The sequence below is a fragment of the Corvus cornix genome, chromosome 3 (assembly GCF_000738735.6).
Source record: "Corvus cornix cornix isolate S_Up_H32 chromosome 3, ASM73873v5, whole genome shotgun sequence".
NCBI classification, from domain to species: Eukaryota; Metazoa; Chordata; class Aves; order Passeriformes; family Corvidae; genus Corvus; species Corvus cornix.
In genome coordinates, this window is record NC_047056.1 from 33,388,757 (window position 1) to 33,405,871 (window position 17,115).

Below are 17,115 nucleotides of genomic sequence, written 5' to 3' on the forward strand. Positions count from 1 at the left end.
TGGGATCCTGGGCACAGCCAGCATACCAGGGATACCAGCATCCCTGCTCACAACCAGATTACCCTGATTAGCTGAAGGAGGAGATCCTGCTCTTGCCCACGCTCAGGATGATCTGCATGTAGAGGAGAGGGCCCACACAGTAGCAGTGACAGGGCCCAGGCAACCCTCTTGCTCTAAGCGGGGCATAAACATCACTTCAGTTGTTTCTTTTCAGCTTCAAAATCAACTTAGCAAAATGGCTGTTGTTCTGAAAGCATTACACAGAAAACAATAAAAGCTTAGAAAAAAATTGTAACAGGGAACAGAAATTCCTCCATAAGCTACTATTGTGAATTCATCCCAACAAACCATTTTGATCATCACTAGATCTAGCAGCACCTGATTGCTCAGGGACATTATCTTGGTCAACCCAGACTGCAGGCAAGCACCCAACATCATCAAAGCTACCACAGAAGTTAATTTTCACCACTGTGGAAAGGGCATGCAGACAGGAAAAAGGATGAAAATCACAAAAAGAAGGACATTCTCTTGTAAACCCAGATGTGGTCCCTCAGATCTTCCTCCTGAGGCACACTAAGAAAACAGAGAAGTGAAATTGATGGTTTATAAACACTCCTTCACCCAAGAAATTGGGAAATTTAAACAGCATCAGATTAAGACCTTTTCATTCTCATGAAACCAATCAACATATTTTCTGCTTGATGCAAGTTTTAACATTTAAAAAAATTAGAAAAGTATTTGTTTTAAAGCATGTTAAAGAAATAGAAGTAAACAACCAAAATAGGTTAGCTACCTGTTACATTTCAACAACTAGTGAACTACACAATTTTCAGTCACTTCCTTCCATTTTTTTTTGTAAGTCAAACACTCAGGTTGTTATCCTCTGACACAAAACAAAGATTTTACATCTTTGGATGGAAAAAATTAGTGCCTTGTCTTCTTGCTATATAAAACATCCCTTTTGCTATCATCCCTTTTCCAAAGCTTTTAGAAAGCCTAGTGAAAGTGGGATCATACCTTTCACATTTTCAAGATAGCACCTAAATTTTCATCTTGCATTCCAATAAGGCAGTTAGCATAAAACATTTAGAAGCACCACAAGACACTAATGTATCAGGGTAACTCATTGAGAACTGAAAGTCTCAGATACATCTCTTAGACAGCCACTGTTCTTATTCTTTCCTTCACTGATGGAATTACAGTAAGGAAAGAGTTATAAAATGGGGAATGTGACAGGTACAGGGTAAGATGGCATCAAACAGAGATGAACTGATATCTTATTATTATTTTAATAAATACTTAATCTAACTGCTTTACTTAGATAGATGCATTGGTTCCAGTGTAATTCTTTCTATTGCTCATGGTTTTTGGTGCTATATGAGAGTAAATCCCTACCATCTAAAGCCAACAGGAGAGCTAATCTTGACTGCCTATAAAAGGAAAGTACTGTACAACTCCTGAGACAAAGGGAAGAGTACCATCACTTCAGCTGATGCTTGCTATATTACAAATCTTGTTACAATGCTCATGATACTCTTAGGAAAATATAAGGAAAATTTTCTGAGCAGAATTTTGTGTTGTTTCAAAATTAAGAGTACAAAAGCAAAAGAGGTACCAAAGAAAAAACAGCAAAGAAACAGTGCCTGAAATGTTACGGTGAAACAGAAAATGATCATGGCTGCAGCTTGCTGCCAGGGTAAATGAGGACTGACTTCCCTTTCCAATACTGTCAGAAAGCCTGTCTGGGGAAGATGCCCTACAGTGCCCAGCCCAAACCACAGTAAACATATTATTGTAAGATGATCTTTCTCTTAAGGCTCTTTCTAATAAACAGGCTCATCCAGAATAGGAGGTAAAAAAAATTTTTTAGACCACAAATCTTCACCAGTTTCTTTGAAGAAATAACTTGTTTTCAACTGCTTCAGCATAGCAGCTCCCAGGTAAAAGCAAATAGGAAAAACTACCTCTAGAAATATTGCCATAAACTGCATAGGTGTGTACTCACTAGTCACTTTTCTAGGAAGTTTCATGCATGTAAGGCATTGCCTTTGAGGCCATTTTCCACAACAAAATTAAACACAGCTGAAGGTACAAGAAATTTCTCACATATGAGAAAATTTTAAAAGATTAATTTTATTTCAGTCTAAATAACCAGTCTGTGGAAAAATTGCACAAAATGTATTTGACACTTCAAGAATAAGGGATATTATTTTGAAGAGATGCGTCATATTTTTTCAGATAGTCTTGTTATTCATTTCAGTCCTCACTTTACCCAAAAGACTCACTGTTTTTGCAGTATGAGCAGTACATATGATATACTCCATTTCTGCTGGAAGGTGAAAAATGTGCTAGGACATATGTACAATCTTAGGAGAACATATTGAAAGATTTGTAAAAAGTATGTTAAAAAACTCCAAAATATACATTTTCAATTAGCACTGGGTAGGTTGTTTTCTTTTTTTACTTCTGCTCTTCAGAGGTAACTTTTTCAGCAAAAAAAACTACATAGTGATTTGAATTGGGGTAGCCAAGTCCTAATCAGCAGGTCCTTTTAGATTTTCTTAATTCCAGGCCTAACATGAGGCACTAAAGCTAGGAAATCACCTCTTGAAATCCTTTCCTGAAGTGGAACCGTGAGCTGAGTCTGCCAGGAAGAACTGTAAGACTCACCTCCTCACTTCTGAGCAGACAGAACAAATGAAAACAAAAATGAAAAGCATCCATTCATCCTTCCTATTTGTCTATACCAGCCCTGTGACCCACCTTCAAAAAATTAGGTTTATGGAAACACAACAATATAACCAACTTAGCACGCAGGAGATAAAATGGTGATGCAAGGTGATAATGGTGTCTCAAAGGGCAGAAGAAATTCAGAGTTGACCTCTGCAAAGAATATGTAACCCTCTGTTCGACTTGGGTCTAGACAGTTTTAGTGGACATATGTTGGGGTCCCTCCCCTGCAGACATATTTTATTTCTCTGTCAGCCAGTGCTTAAATGCGAATTCACATCTACCACACTTTCGTATGTGCACACACAAATGTGCATTAAAAAAAATTGTCAGGGAAAAAAGTGATAGTTGATGTAGAGCAATAATCCTCTGGCAGAACGGTTTACAAAAGATGACAGAAAGCAGGTAGCACAAGTAAACCTCTGGAGAAGATGCCATGGGAAAATGAGAAAGCATAGTCAAAGAAGATCAGATAATCAGGGCACTGGTATAACAAACACAACTGAATTACTAGAATTTAAAATAAACATAGACTAGATCATAAACTTACAGGTGTTGTCAATGTACAGCAAACTTGAAAGAAAAATCCTCCGTGACTAAGGATGAGTGAGTCGTGTGATCAGTTAAAGAGAACAATCTGAATTCAAAATAAAAATGTCCCCAAGACAAAAAATGGCACCTGTGAAGGGAAGAAAGGAAAAAATGTTATTAAAAAACCAAACCAAACCAAACAAACAAACAAAAAACCCACCAAGTAAGAATCCTATGGAGCTGAGCAATAACAAAAAAAATGTTCTACAAAGTTAAAACTACAGGGAGGAAAACAGTCACTTTCTAAGAGGATCAAATGCTCAAACAGTATCAGTGTCAAGTGCTGAGAGTCTATCAGTCTTACCACAAGAAAAAATGTGCCATGTACACTTATTAAATTCCCAACACTGCAGTGCAAAGCTGTAACACCTTTCACAGTATACTAACAGTATAACAACTGCCTCTGGAGAGGCTGGGAAGTTAAAAAAGCTAAAAATGAGCATTTGATTTTTAAAGTTGCTTGGGCAGCAACTGAGTACCATATTAAGACTTTAATTTAATGAGAGCAGTGATGTATACTAGAAAAACTGGATTTATTTTATAACAACTGTGCACTGACAGAGGATGGCAATCCCTGTCAGAGCCCTGATAGTAACCCAGGATATATCTTTTCACCATATGCTTCTAGTGGTCTCTTCGCCAGTGTTGGCTCGGACTAGATGATCTCCAGAGGTCCCTTGCAACCATTCTGTGATTATTTCCCCAGCTGAAGGGGAAGGAAGATGACAGTGGTATATTTTAGGAAGCACACTCAGATTCATTATACTAGACAGATAATAACTCCGTGTTAATAGCATTTTCATCAAGTCAAAGACTGGATGAGCAGAAGAGTCTTAGTTATCCTGTAGTAAAAAAGTTATGGGGACACCAACATTTACACACTGCATTTGTGTGAGATTTTCATTTAGTTAAAAGAACTTCCAAGATTATTGTAGCTGAAATAAGTTGAGAACAAAAAATAAACTCTCATTTGTTTATTGTGTTTAAAGTAAATATTGTTTGCTCAACTTCCTTGAAATATTGCCTTGAGTATTTATATTTATTTCTTCCTGCAACAGATGAATAACACTTTGAGGAGAAAAATGTAAACCCAATGACATCTGCAAACATTCTGACTAGCATCTAAAACAAATGTTATTGTATGACTAACCCCCTTCTTTGTTTATTCCCTTTAAAGAATAAAACAGGAGTTCAATTTTAGTTTTGCTAATTACACAACATACTTACCATAAATTGTTGACTATCGGGTGCTAAGTGCTACTTACCTGCAAAACAAATCAAACACACAGAGAGTTACTTAACAGCACAATGAACTACATAGAAGAGTGGATATAATTTACATGGCTTGATGATCATTCCTTTTCTGAATAGCAGAATTAGATGAAAGAACAGGGTGAACCCAAGGATTCAGGAAAAAAAAAAAACTTAAGAACTCCAGCTGGAATACTGATGACGTAAGTGGAAAGCTCAGTCTCGGCAAAAGCGCTTTATGACTTGAACTTCACTGTCCCCAAGGTGAAGGGAAAACTACCAAAACTAGAACTTGTTTGCTCTGACTCTCAGAATTGCTTCTGTCCCACCTGAGACGAGCATCTGTAACACGGGATACAAGCTCTTTATGAGGTACAGTCTCTAGTGTATTTGTTTTCCAGACTAACTTCACAGGAACCACGACCCGATATTGTTTATCTTACACTGAATTTCACAATTTAAATGAATTCATTAGCAAACTCTACTAAGGCCTGTACATGCTCACTAAGAGTTGAGTAAGAATAGGCCTATTACTGCATTTGACATTGCTCTGTCTTGGCCTCATTTTTCTTCTAAAAAACTTCTCTTCCTCTGAAAACTATAAACAGCTGTTAAACTATAAGCAGCTGTTACCATCTGTCTATCAAAGGTGACAAAATTGCAAGGTTGCAAGTAATTAATAGCAGTATCTTTAATCAAACAATGATAGAAATGTTGGTTGGAAGGAGCCTCTGGACACCATCTACTCCAACTTCCTTTATTTGGAGTGCATAAAATTAGATCAATTCTTGATTTTAGTGTTCCTTGAAATAGAACTCTCAAACAAGAAGTTAAATAAAGGGACAACCCATGTTTCACTGACAAAATATTATAATTAAACAGTTCTCAGTATGTATTACAGTCAGACACTGCATATTTTCATAGCAGAAACACTATTATTGTGGTGCTTGGAAATACAAAGGTTTGAAGTTAATAGAGTCAACAGCTTGCTCATTCAAACCCCAGTTTTGCAGGAAATTGTCTGAATACTCTTAAGTATGCAGCATCTTTGACACTATTATACCAAATACATGTTATTCATCCCGTAACTCATAAAATGTATATGAATATGACAATTTTTTTTAGTACATAATCCATACCATATCAAATTCATGCTTTTACAACATATACATGATGTCCAAATTCTAAATTCATAGACCCATCCTGCATTCATATTGGGATCCTGCAGCTTCCATAACAGAGAATTCTGACAAGTTCATTTAGAAGTATCATCTATTATAATCCACCATGGCAATGATTTCTTTTGCTTTGAAGATTTAAAATAAAATACAAATTTGAAAAATAAAACTTGTCAAAACAAAAATATTTATTTTGGGAGAAAAATAAATAAATAAAAACAGGGATGAAGGCAGTAGAAAGAAATTCTCTCTAATAGCTTTGCCACTGATCATACCATAACCTTTGTTAAATGCATTTCATCACAGCTCAAAATTTAAAACAGGTCTCATGTGCAGTCAAAATAAATTCAGAAAAGGTTCACAGGTATATTCTTCTTTTAAGCCGAGTCTGTTAATCAATCATGCTAGAGAGTATAGAAAAACAATCTTTAGATTCCTGACTATCAGGAGCAGTTACTTTTCATATCTTGAATTCCCCATGGGATGTAAGGATATTAATACAATACACTACTCACAACATTATGACATGCTATAACTATCTCCATGGATTCTAGAAACAATTTTGACCATTGTGATAGACTGGGTACTATCCAAAAGAAACAAACCCAGTATTTATTTTAAAATATATGGGTACAAGTGCACTATACTTTGATCACACTGACAAAAACTTGAAGAAAGCCAAGGGCAGCTGGGGCTGGGAAAGGATGATGCCGATTTAAACTTTAAGATTGACAGCTCTGTTTGGGATAAGGAAAGCTGAGTGGATGTTATTCAGCAAGGGAAAATCACTGTGGAGGAAGAGAAGATGTAGAAGTAATATATTAAAAATAAATATGGAACTTGAGGGCATGTTTAGTGTAAAGCCAGCCAAATGCTTTGCTAAAAAATGTGGCCTTTGTGGTCTTTTGAAACTATTACCATAAATTTTTTTTCTCCCCTAGAGCTAAGTTCCTAAGCAGACATTAAAATATTTGTAAATGGTAATTAGTATTCAGAAACACATTTTAGCATGAGAAATAGAAATGTGCCCTGAGGAGCTGAACCTTGATGCCCTGGGACAACTCTGTCCCCAGCACCAAGCCTGGGCAAACAGCTTCCCAAGGCCTAGTGCTGCCATGGCTCCAGAGGCACAACATGACACCAGTGCCCGCTCCTGCATGAGTGAATCCCGGGAAAGCCCAAGAAAATTGCCAGCAAGTGACAGTGGAGGCTCTGGGGAGCACAGACACATAGGTCTGCCATCCTGGTGACACAGAGTGATAAGCACTGCTTGAGTCTTTAAGAATCTGGAAAAAATCTGAACTTGCAAACCAGTTGGAGGGAAAGAAAATCTGCTAAGAAAAGCTTCTCCAACTAAAGTGAACTCTGGGAACAAATATAATTTCTCAGGAGATCCAGCTCCAGTGTTTGCACGGGTCTGTTACTTACATGCTGCTTGTAATAATAAATCTGGCGCAGGGTGCACTGCTTTAAGGAAGAACCAAGTCTATTCAAATTTTACTCATCTTCTCCAACAAAAAGCTGACTGGCACTTTTGCACCTGCTCCTACTCAGCACAAGCAATCAAGTACATGTGATTTGTCTTCACAACCTTCCCAGACCAGCCTTTTCATAGCACTTCATGCCCTGTTCTTCACTCCTGCACACTGGACAAGTTCTGCTTCAAGCTGGCCACAGAAACAAAGCCAGCGTTTGGCCTCAAGAATTTCCCAGTCCAAAAATTTCATTGATGAAACAGTTCCTGCCTTCATGTGATGACAATAAAATTGCACCAACAGTGCAATCTAATGCCATGCCCCTGAGGATCACTTAAAACTACTGGCTTGAATCCTACCATGGACATTTTCCTCCAGGAAGGAGAAATATAATACTCTCAAAGATTTATAGAGAGCTGTTGAAAAGCGTTTGCCAACCTCAGGAAAAGTTGCTTTTACTGAGTTTGGAAAGAGGGGAAAACAACACAAAAACTGTAGGTGTTCTTCTTGGTTTGCTTTTTGAAGCCATTAATTGATCAAATGGCATACTCATCATATAAATATCTGGCATAGCTGAGTGAGGCTACAAGATATAAGGATGTGCTTTCAGTGAACAGGCTGTGATTCATTTGTTACTCATAAGAAATTACTTTACTCCCATTTTGCACAGGCATGGCAAAGCTGCACAGCTACAGATTTCTAAAGTCACAAAGGAAGGTCTCCAGCTTCCAGGTTTTTACATGTTATTCACACTAACAGTGCCAATGTCCACTGGGGCAAAAAGGAAAAGAGTTGTTTCTGTTTGCACAATAACCTATATCTGTAGAAAAACTTTCCCTATAAAGGACAAGGAACATTCCTATAGCTCTCCTTCAAAATTCCTACTGTAATCCCAATAGAAATCTGCAATATCTGGGCTTCACCAAAAATTTATTAAAACTAACACTCTCCTTTGAGCCCAGAAGAGATCCATGACCTGGTTTCTTCCACCTATGCTCAGATAAAAGGATTTATTTCTTTGGACAACAAATAAAAATACTTTAATGTTAAATTCTGGTTTAGTATATATTTCTGTAATGCATATGTTATTTCTCTGATAGGACTGTATTTCTGCTTACCAAGCACACCCTGTCCCCCCAGTCTATATGTGCTATAACTGATCTACTTTAATATACATTAATAAAATCTACTGCCTAAAAAGTTTTATTCCCTTCCTAAAAATAGTGCTCCAGCTTTCAAACGCATTTAAGGTGTAATTTCAAAGACCTTACACACTGATCTAATCAAAAGCAAGTTGAACCCAAAATTTGGATCAAGTTTTTGGTGCTCAAAAAAAAGAATTTTTTTAGTGTATTTCTTTGAACTCAAAGGCATCAAATGCAGTTTTGGAACTATACCTTAAACATAAATTTTTTAGAAATAATAATTAAAAAATCAGGAATTAAGTAGTTCCTAAAAAGAAATTTTAATGAACATGCACCCACAAAGTTAGTGTTCTGGTATGAATCAGAACTTTATTTCTTATCAAAGAACAGCAATCACATCATTCTCTCCACCCATAAAATGTGAACAGCAACTGTTATTCAAGTATTGGTAATGGGTAAAAAAAAGGCTTATATCAAAATTATTGCCTTTTGGAATCAATAGTGTTAAAAATAAAAAATTGTTTTTAAATTAAGTGTAGATCTTGGTGTATTCTCATTCTACCCCAACACTTACCATAACAATGCACTTCATTCCTTTTCTAAAAACCTTAACATCTCTCGAAGTTATGGGGCAATCCTGGAATTCTTACTCAAACAATCATTAAGTTTTGCTGGACCAAGGACTGTAGATTTTGAGCTTAAAAGAGAACCTGGACAGGAAAATTTCTCCTGCCAATAGATCTTTATGTAATACCTTGATTTCTGTTACAGGTCTGGCTTAATCTGGGTAAGTTCTCAGGTGGATTGCAACAAGTATTACTGAATATACAAACTCAGTTGATTAGCTTTAAAAAAACTGCATCTCTTCCCTATAAACAAGTTCTCTCCCTCATGTTGAAAGGCATTGGTGTCAGGATGAAAGCTGGTACATGAAAGCTGCAGCATGGTTGATCACCTCGCTTTCAGCTTTTCCCAGTATGGCGATGCAAAAGCTCCAGATTTCATTTTCAAAAACACTCCTTTCTCCAAACATCAAACACTCATTCATGTTACCAGCACAAAAACTACTTAGAAACAGCCACAATAATAGCTGTGATCATACATGCAATTATGCACTACAAGAAATTGATGAAAGTTTTGTTCCAGAAGCTGGCAAATTTGCATGGATTTATCCAACCTGTACTTTGGATAGTCATTCATCCCAAGAAAAAATCTCAGAAGCTCAGTGGTCAGCAGGGTTAAAAGTCTGTGCTTGTGCTAAAAGGTGACATTTGAAATGCAGTAGATATGCTGTTTTTATCTTTGCACATTCCTAAAAACTCCCCGTGACACAAAATCCAATAATGCTGAGATTTGCTAGGCAAAACCTGATCTAAACCAACACAACAGGGGTTCATACAACTTAGTCTGCAGTTCCATGAATTCAGGGTAAATACTCCTATGGATCAATCTAGTTCAAAGACTTTTTTTGCCTAAAAACTTAGAGACACTGCAGTCACTGTCAGTAACTGACCTTGATGCAAACCTCAGCTGATTATCTGGCAGACATCCCATTTCTGACAGGCAGCTTCTGTTTCTTTTTTAGCTGCATTAGCCTTTCCAAACCATTGATTGTTCCATCTCTCATCAGCACGGCTATTTTCTACTCTCTCTCTTTGAATATTAAATAGTGGAATAGAAATTATTCTTTTCATTACTTCCTCAATACTTTCCTGTTCCAAAATAAGCCTCTTCAATATCCTTTAATTTCCATTCTTTTCCTTATTTTGAACTCACATGTCATTCATTCATCACATGCCTCTTACTATTTGTTTATTGATATTTCTGCATTCTGCCTAAGCCCTCTCACTGTTACAGATACATTTAACACTAACTTGTTATTTTCCAGTTAAATATCTGTTTCATATATTCTCTCATATTACTCTACTCCATATATGATCACTAAATACGTAACAATTTTTCAATTAAATAGAAAATATAGAAATGCTGCAACTATGGAGAATTTCAAATCATGACTTCATAATCACAAATACTAGAACCAGCTTTCAGATGGAATTCGCTTTAATTTAGTTTGCTTCACCAACAGGCTATCCAAAACAAAACCCTCAAGTGGATTAAAATGCACGAGCTAAACATTCAGTTGCATGATTTGGCTTTAATTGCTTGTAAGAGCATAAAATTATGCCAAATAAAGCACACAATTGAAAAAAATTCAGTCACTATTCTAAGGAAATAGCTATTTTTTGTTCAGTCATGGAAAAATACTCTGAATTGGAATGCACAGGGACCCAGCATACACACTGAGTACACATCATTCAGTCTCTCACAAATGTCTCTCCTTATGGGCTGACATATCTTTACCTTGGACTTCCTCAGCAGAAATGCACATACAAAGATCATGCCCAGTCTACTGAAACATCAGCAAAGTCCCTGGCCTAATGTGGGCCTTTCCATGATGTGTCAAGCCTTCGACAAGCATGCAAGGTGCAGGCCCTGGGGACCATCTGGGATTTGCCAAGCAAATTGCAGACATGCTGTTACTCCTGTCCATGTGCTCAGGAAATAACAGGGCACAACAGGATCAACCAAAATGCTACCATATGTACTGAAATGCCAGTCAAATTACTCCTGAACACAATGTCTACCCTGAAAAACACAAATGGCATACTGAGCAAAAGGCTGCCCCTGCAGACCTCCATGTCAAACTCAGTCTGGTTTTGTTTCTGTTTCATGTAGTTTTACAACTGCTCCTTCTGAACGCTGCTGCAAGGCCTCACCATGTTCTTGTTTAAAACATTTTTCTAATTAATAGTCTTCATCTATTTCTTCCCATTACACCTATTAGTGGTAATGAACTTAACAGAGAGCAGTAAGATGCCTTTCAAAGTCTTCATTTGACTTCTCTGAACAACCAAACTCTTTTATTCCTCCCTATTCCCCATAATCAATCATTTTCATAGCCCTGCTTTGTACCTGCTCCACTTGGATTTCATCTCTAGCATGACTTGAGCTGCATTTAAAAACCATCTCTGGAAATTCCTGAGCCAATAACTTTCAAGAGTGCCTTTGCCTTTTTTATTTCAGCATGATACTAGTGGCCGGTGGTGGTGGTTCATGGTATGGCTTGGCAGAACACACCAGTACATACTGGTCAGTCGTTTCCAGACTGGTGGAAATCTCTGGGAATGGTGGCTCACACTCTATAAACAGGTCTTGTTATCTGTCCCCAGACACTGCAATACAGTTCTGTTGACTGAGTATTTTTAAGACAAGGTGGTCAAATATTGAAACAGCTTGCCCAGAGGAGTTGCAGATCTCCCTCCTTGGAGGTATTCAAGATTTGAGCGGACACAGCCCTGATACAGAAAGCTGATCTAATCAGACCTGCTTTGAAGAAGGGGCTGTGCTAGATGACCTCCTGGAAGTCTCTTTCCACTTAAGTTATTCTAGAGTCCTTTTATTCTAGTGACTTAAATAGCCAGCTTCTTAAGATTGTTCAGCTGCTATTATACATAAGGTACTACTCTTTTCACCTATTTTGCAAGATTTAAGCCAGTGCAGCAATTTAATTTTATCCTCATTTTTCCTAACTGCAGCAATAAAGCTGTGTTTTTCATTTGTTGTAGGCTTTTTGTCCACTTCTTAAGGTCTGTTTTAAGAGTGGTTATTTGTCCAAGTAGATATGGAGTCTTTACATTTTTTTCCCAAGAAAGACCAGAATAATTCAGGGTTTTTTACAGGCCTTGTACCTCTGACCTATGGAATCCTAGTCTGGCCCTATATTCAGTTCTTGAGCTCAAGAACAATATGAATGAGACTCCTTAAAGTTGATGCTTTCAAAGTTAGAAGATAAAACAAATTACCTGTTGCAATTATTAAAGGATCAGGGGCATGGATCATTGATAGAATGATGGGATCAATAAAAGAACTACACAAGCAATAGGCCTGGAAGCAAAAGGCCTGTGTGTGAGAAAAACTCTCCATGAGAAAGTCCCTGTGTGAAAAACAGGGCTGAGAACAAGAAGGGAGTTTGAAAAGGTACAGCTGTGGAGATAAGACCCGGAGGGAGGAGGGTGAACACTGAATTCTTTTAATCATAACATAACGGTAGAAGCTTGCCAATGTAAGTCCAATTAGGTAGAAGTAGAAATGTGCTTTGATAAGTTTTAAGCCACTTAAGAGTTAACAAGCTGGTATACTATATAAGTGCCTCTGGATTGCTAATAAACGGAGTTTTGCTCTTATCAACCATATTGGTTTGGACTGCATTCCTCCCCCCGCCGGAGTCCCCGGGCCTCTCTTCCTTTTACAATTCCAACAATTACCGACCTTTTGTCCATTCAATCAATAAATTTAAGTAGCATTACAGGGAGTCTCTTCACAGACATCATTTTGGCATGCCTAAGTCTAGCCCAACAGAGCACAATCCCCTGCTAGCACAGGGGCTATTAAGTAAAGAAATCTCTTTTATATCCTGAAATAACTGGGTTCAACCATCATTCTCCAATATATATTTAACAAGTAATACAGCATGGCTGTTGGGCATCTTATTGTGTGGCTGTGAGTCAGAGTCATATTCAAGGAATATAAAAATCACAATTCATTTTGCAGTATTTATGATGCAATGTATGAACACAGGTGTTCGCTGAGCAATAATGAATGATGAGACTAAAAGCCAGACATCTGCTCTGAGTAATGTGAATAACTCCTGTTTGCTCCCCAAGAAGCACAGAGGATATGCACCTTTAAGCTGCAAATGCTTGGCTGTATCAGCTGTCAGGTGCATGTCTCCCCTCAACAATCTGCAGGATAGAGACTTGAATTATTCCTGCTCAATTAATCACATTTTAGCCAGCATGGAACTCTGTAGTCCACTGAGAGCATAATACCATTAACACCCACACACACCTTTCACCTTAACCTTTCAGGCCAGGAAGCTAACTATTCCTGGAGGCAAAAGAGCCTGGTCTTGCTATGGAGTCAATAAACCCTCTGGCTTCACAGGACGTGGCCAGTTTGAATACAAAGGTAATTCCCTGCTCACAGGTGGGTATCATACAGAGACACCATCAATAAAGATTATTTCAGCTTGTAGTCCATGCTGTGGGAGTTAGCACCAGCTGGTAGAGGCTGGTATCTTCTCAGCTCTCTTCAAGTACACTTTCAACAACTGGGAGAGCCGGCCCTCATATTATGATTTCTACTGTAATCTTAAACTATCTGGAGCCCTTCAGTAGTTCACTTTTCTAGTCTGCTAATTTACTTGCTCCAGCTCTTGCAAATCCTGAGAGTACACACTTCTTAATACCTGAAATAGAGCTCTTTGAAATCAGGCTGCCAAAAGAGATGCACATACTTCTAGCTTGAAGCAAAAGGGTAACTAACATTCTAAAATTAAAAAAAACCAAAATAGCACAAGGCAGGCAGTGCTTCCCTGCTGACAAATGTGTAAGACAATGCAGTAGACATGCACTTTTGAAATGCAGGTGGGCTTTTATTCCTGGCAGTGCAATGAGAGAGGTAATTCCAGATGTGGGGAACACCCTTCAAAAAGGGATTTGCAATGATGCAGCACAGAGAAAGGCTGGAGCAAACTGGCACCATCTAGAAAGCTGGAAGAGAGCCAAACAAATTATGGCCCAGGCTCTTTGGAGCCCTGTTCCCCCCTTCAGTGGGAACTGCACAGGAAAAGGATGATTGTGTGAGGGCAGATGACGGCTATAGCCTTCATTGCTCATGGAAAGGGGTGTAAATTACAATCCCTTGTGCATACAGAGGCAAAGCAAGGTTCACAATGCCTTATTATATTAAGCCACATTATGAAAATGACTGTTTACACTGGTTCATTAATGTTTGTACAGGGCTGTGAACATGCAAAGTGGTGAGTATCAGCACAGCGTACTCAGTGTGTACGCTGGGTCCCTTTGCATTCCAACTCAGAGTATTGTTCCATGAATAAACAAAACTTTGACGTGTTCATGAGTGCTGTAACAAAAGAAAACACACTTTACTCATAACAATTATTGCCCATGAAACATGGTGTTTAGCATATTGTCTCTCTATATCATTTCTGACCACACAAAGTCAGAAAAGGGTATCATCCGTGTGTATTGTTAGACTGAGTAATTTATTCTTCCAAAGGACAAAATGTGTGCAATCATCAATAAATTAACAAATTCAACCCACTAAACTTACACATTTGGCACTGCGAGGCTATGTAAGTTCTGTGTTGTTAGAACACCTTTAGTCAGATTTAGTACAGTGCCTGATGTTGTACTGTCTGGTGAAAGGGAGGTTATTTCTCAGCTTTCTATTTTTTCTTTATTTTTTAATTCTTTTGTAACTCTAGCAGACCTCAAATCAACATGAGGTTTTAGGATTAAGTGCGGAGATCTATTGCCTGAGTTGAGTACTCCAGCATCTCAGAAAGTCAGTTTTGTTAGGATGCCAGCTGGAGCAGTAAATGCTATTAACAGAAGAAATACCTATCCTCTCTGCTGGGTAAAAGAGTGAAAGCAAGGGGGACTGCAAATAAATCTCTTCCCCAACCTCTGTGCCCTTGCAGGGCAGGCCCTTTCCTCCAGCCAGGGTTTCAGCTGAGCAATACCTGCTCATTTTCTGGATCAAAGCAAATCCTACAAGAGCTTTCTTGGTGCCCTTTCCTATATCTCCCTGGCATCCCCAGAGGCTGTCTGTGTCTCTCTGCCTCTCCTGGCCGCAGAGGCAGAACTCACCATGTGAACTTGGCTCTGCCCCAGCAGCCTCTCCTCCACTGGCTTCCCCAGTGACCATCAGGGGAAGGGCAGCCCTGTGCCCCAAAGGCATGTGCTGAAAGGGGTCACAGGGGCCAGGGCAGGCTTCCCCTCTCCTCAGCTACAGCCTGTTAGAGGAGCATGTGGCAGGAAGGGAACTGTTAAACTTCAAGCAGGTTAATAATGAAAAACCCTCGAAGACTGGGCCTGAGGCCAATCTCACTTAATACTAGTATTAATGACTGTCACAAAAATATAAAAAACAAACAAATAAATTCCCTGAGACCTAAATGTCTGGAGGGAGGATTGGGGTTCACATAGCAGGGGCTGGATTATCTGGAAGGGTAATAGAAATGCCATGAAATTTAATAGGAGTGTTCAAGGTCAGAAGCTTTGGGACTAGCAACAAGAATTTGTGCTATAAACTGTGAGGTTGTCAGATGGAGAAGCTATGTAGAGAGAAGCATGTTTGTGGAATACAGAATGTCTGAAAATCATCAGCCATGAAAAGAGTAAACACATCAGGTGATGTATACTGAGAAGAGTGAAAGAAGATTAATTTTCATGGTAAATACCCCTTTGAGAGCTGCTCCTTTGAAATACTACGGACAATGCCAAACATGTTCCAGAAAGAGTCCTTCCAACCAGAACAGCCCCAGAAACAGGCTTCAAAACCAGCAAGATAATGTTCTGATGCAACAGGACTAAGCAACCTTCTTTTTTACTCTAGCAAGACCAGGACAGGAAGGATAGTATTCCTGTCTGGTCATTTACCAGGCAAATTAAACAGTCCAAAAGGGACATTAGGCTAAAAGACACACAGGTATAGGTTTTAGAAGAAAATAAGAAAAAATTAGTCTAGCAGAAGATTTTTGGAAGTTCCTCCCCATCAGAGTCCCATCATCTTAGATGGGGTTTGAAAAGTTCTCGGCAAAGTGAAGGTCAGAGGAACAAATGATGAAACAGGACCTGATTTACAGTAGAAAAACTACTTCCTATATGCTACATATTGGCACCAGATTGTTTTCCTAGATTTTCCTCTGTGTTTCTTTGCAGCAAACTTTCACAAAAATTGTTTACTTTTTTTTAGCATTGCTGAATAGCAGTGGCAATGTTTTTCCCCTCCATTTCTTTCAAAAGTGTCAATAGCTCTTTTACTTTTCACACTAACGCTGTAACGCTGCATCTCTCAAACACCTGAAGGTACACCTGACAGCTAGTACCTGCTGTACCCCACAGAACCTCTTTGCAACACAGGAAAGTAAAATGTGCCCATTCTGCCTTGCTCCAGCTCCCTCCCCTGAGCTGATTGTTATTATTTTTGTGATTTTTGAAAGAGTATGATGCATTCCTTCAAATCTGGGCTGTCACACTTCCCTAGCCTACCTGTAAGAAATGCATCATCTGCACTGCTTCCACCACCCAAGTGCCATTGCAGATACATCCCTTCCCATTAAACAAGACCACTTGTTGTTGAGCAGCCCTGTCCTCAGCCTTGCACCACAGTAACTGCCCATGGATTATCCCCAGAGGGGAAAAAGCATGCAAAATGCAAATCAGGCTGCCAGAAAGACTAAACCTTGTGAAAGACAAAATCTGCAACAAGGAGGCCCAAAAAATTTGTATAAATAAGGCAGCAGCAAATATTTTGAGGAATGAGTTAAAGGAAGTAAAGAAAAAGTGGAATAGAAGAGTTTTCCTGATCTCAAATTCTAAAATCACCAGAGACACACGCAGCTCCTCAGAGCTCTCCCTGTGCCTGAGAGTGATTTCTGGAAGCCAGAAACATCTCATCAATGGTGCTAGGAAAAGTGGAAATGTATTCTGTGTTTTCCTTCACTACATGCACTACAGAAACAGCTGCTGGAGAAGGACAGCCAACAGCTCAGAGCTTCAGCTTGGATGGTTTGCAGAAAGAGCAGAGAAGTTGTTAAATTGAATGGGCAGAAAATGAAAGCCTTCCCTCAGAGGGATGTGTCCGCAATCCCCTGAT

At 38.7% G+C, this 17,115-nt stretch overlaps 1 protein-coding gene across 9 annotated transcripts in view; it reads right to left on the reverse strand.

The window, feature by feature from the left end:
• Positions 1-17,115, reverse strand: part of SMYD3 (SET and MYND domain containing 3) — a 397,286-nt gene that overhangs the window by 186,542 nt on the left and 193,629 nt on the right. The window contains exons 1-2 of one of the 9 annotated variants that reach the window (XM_039569873.1): positions 4,549-4,565; positions 3,281-3,409 (exon numbers count right to left, since the gene is read on the reverse strand). The exons of the other annotated variants lie outside the window; for them this stretch is intronic. The gene's annotated coding sequence lies outside the window, so the exon portion shown is untranslated. Of the gene's footprint in view, positions 1-3,280; positions 3,410-4,548; positions 4,566-17,115 lie in introns of those variants that run through there. 9 annotated transcript variants of the gene reach the window in all.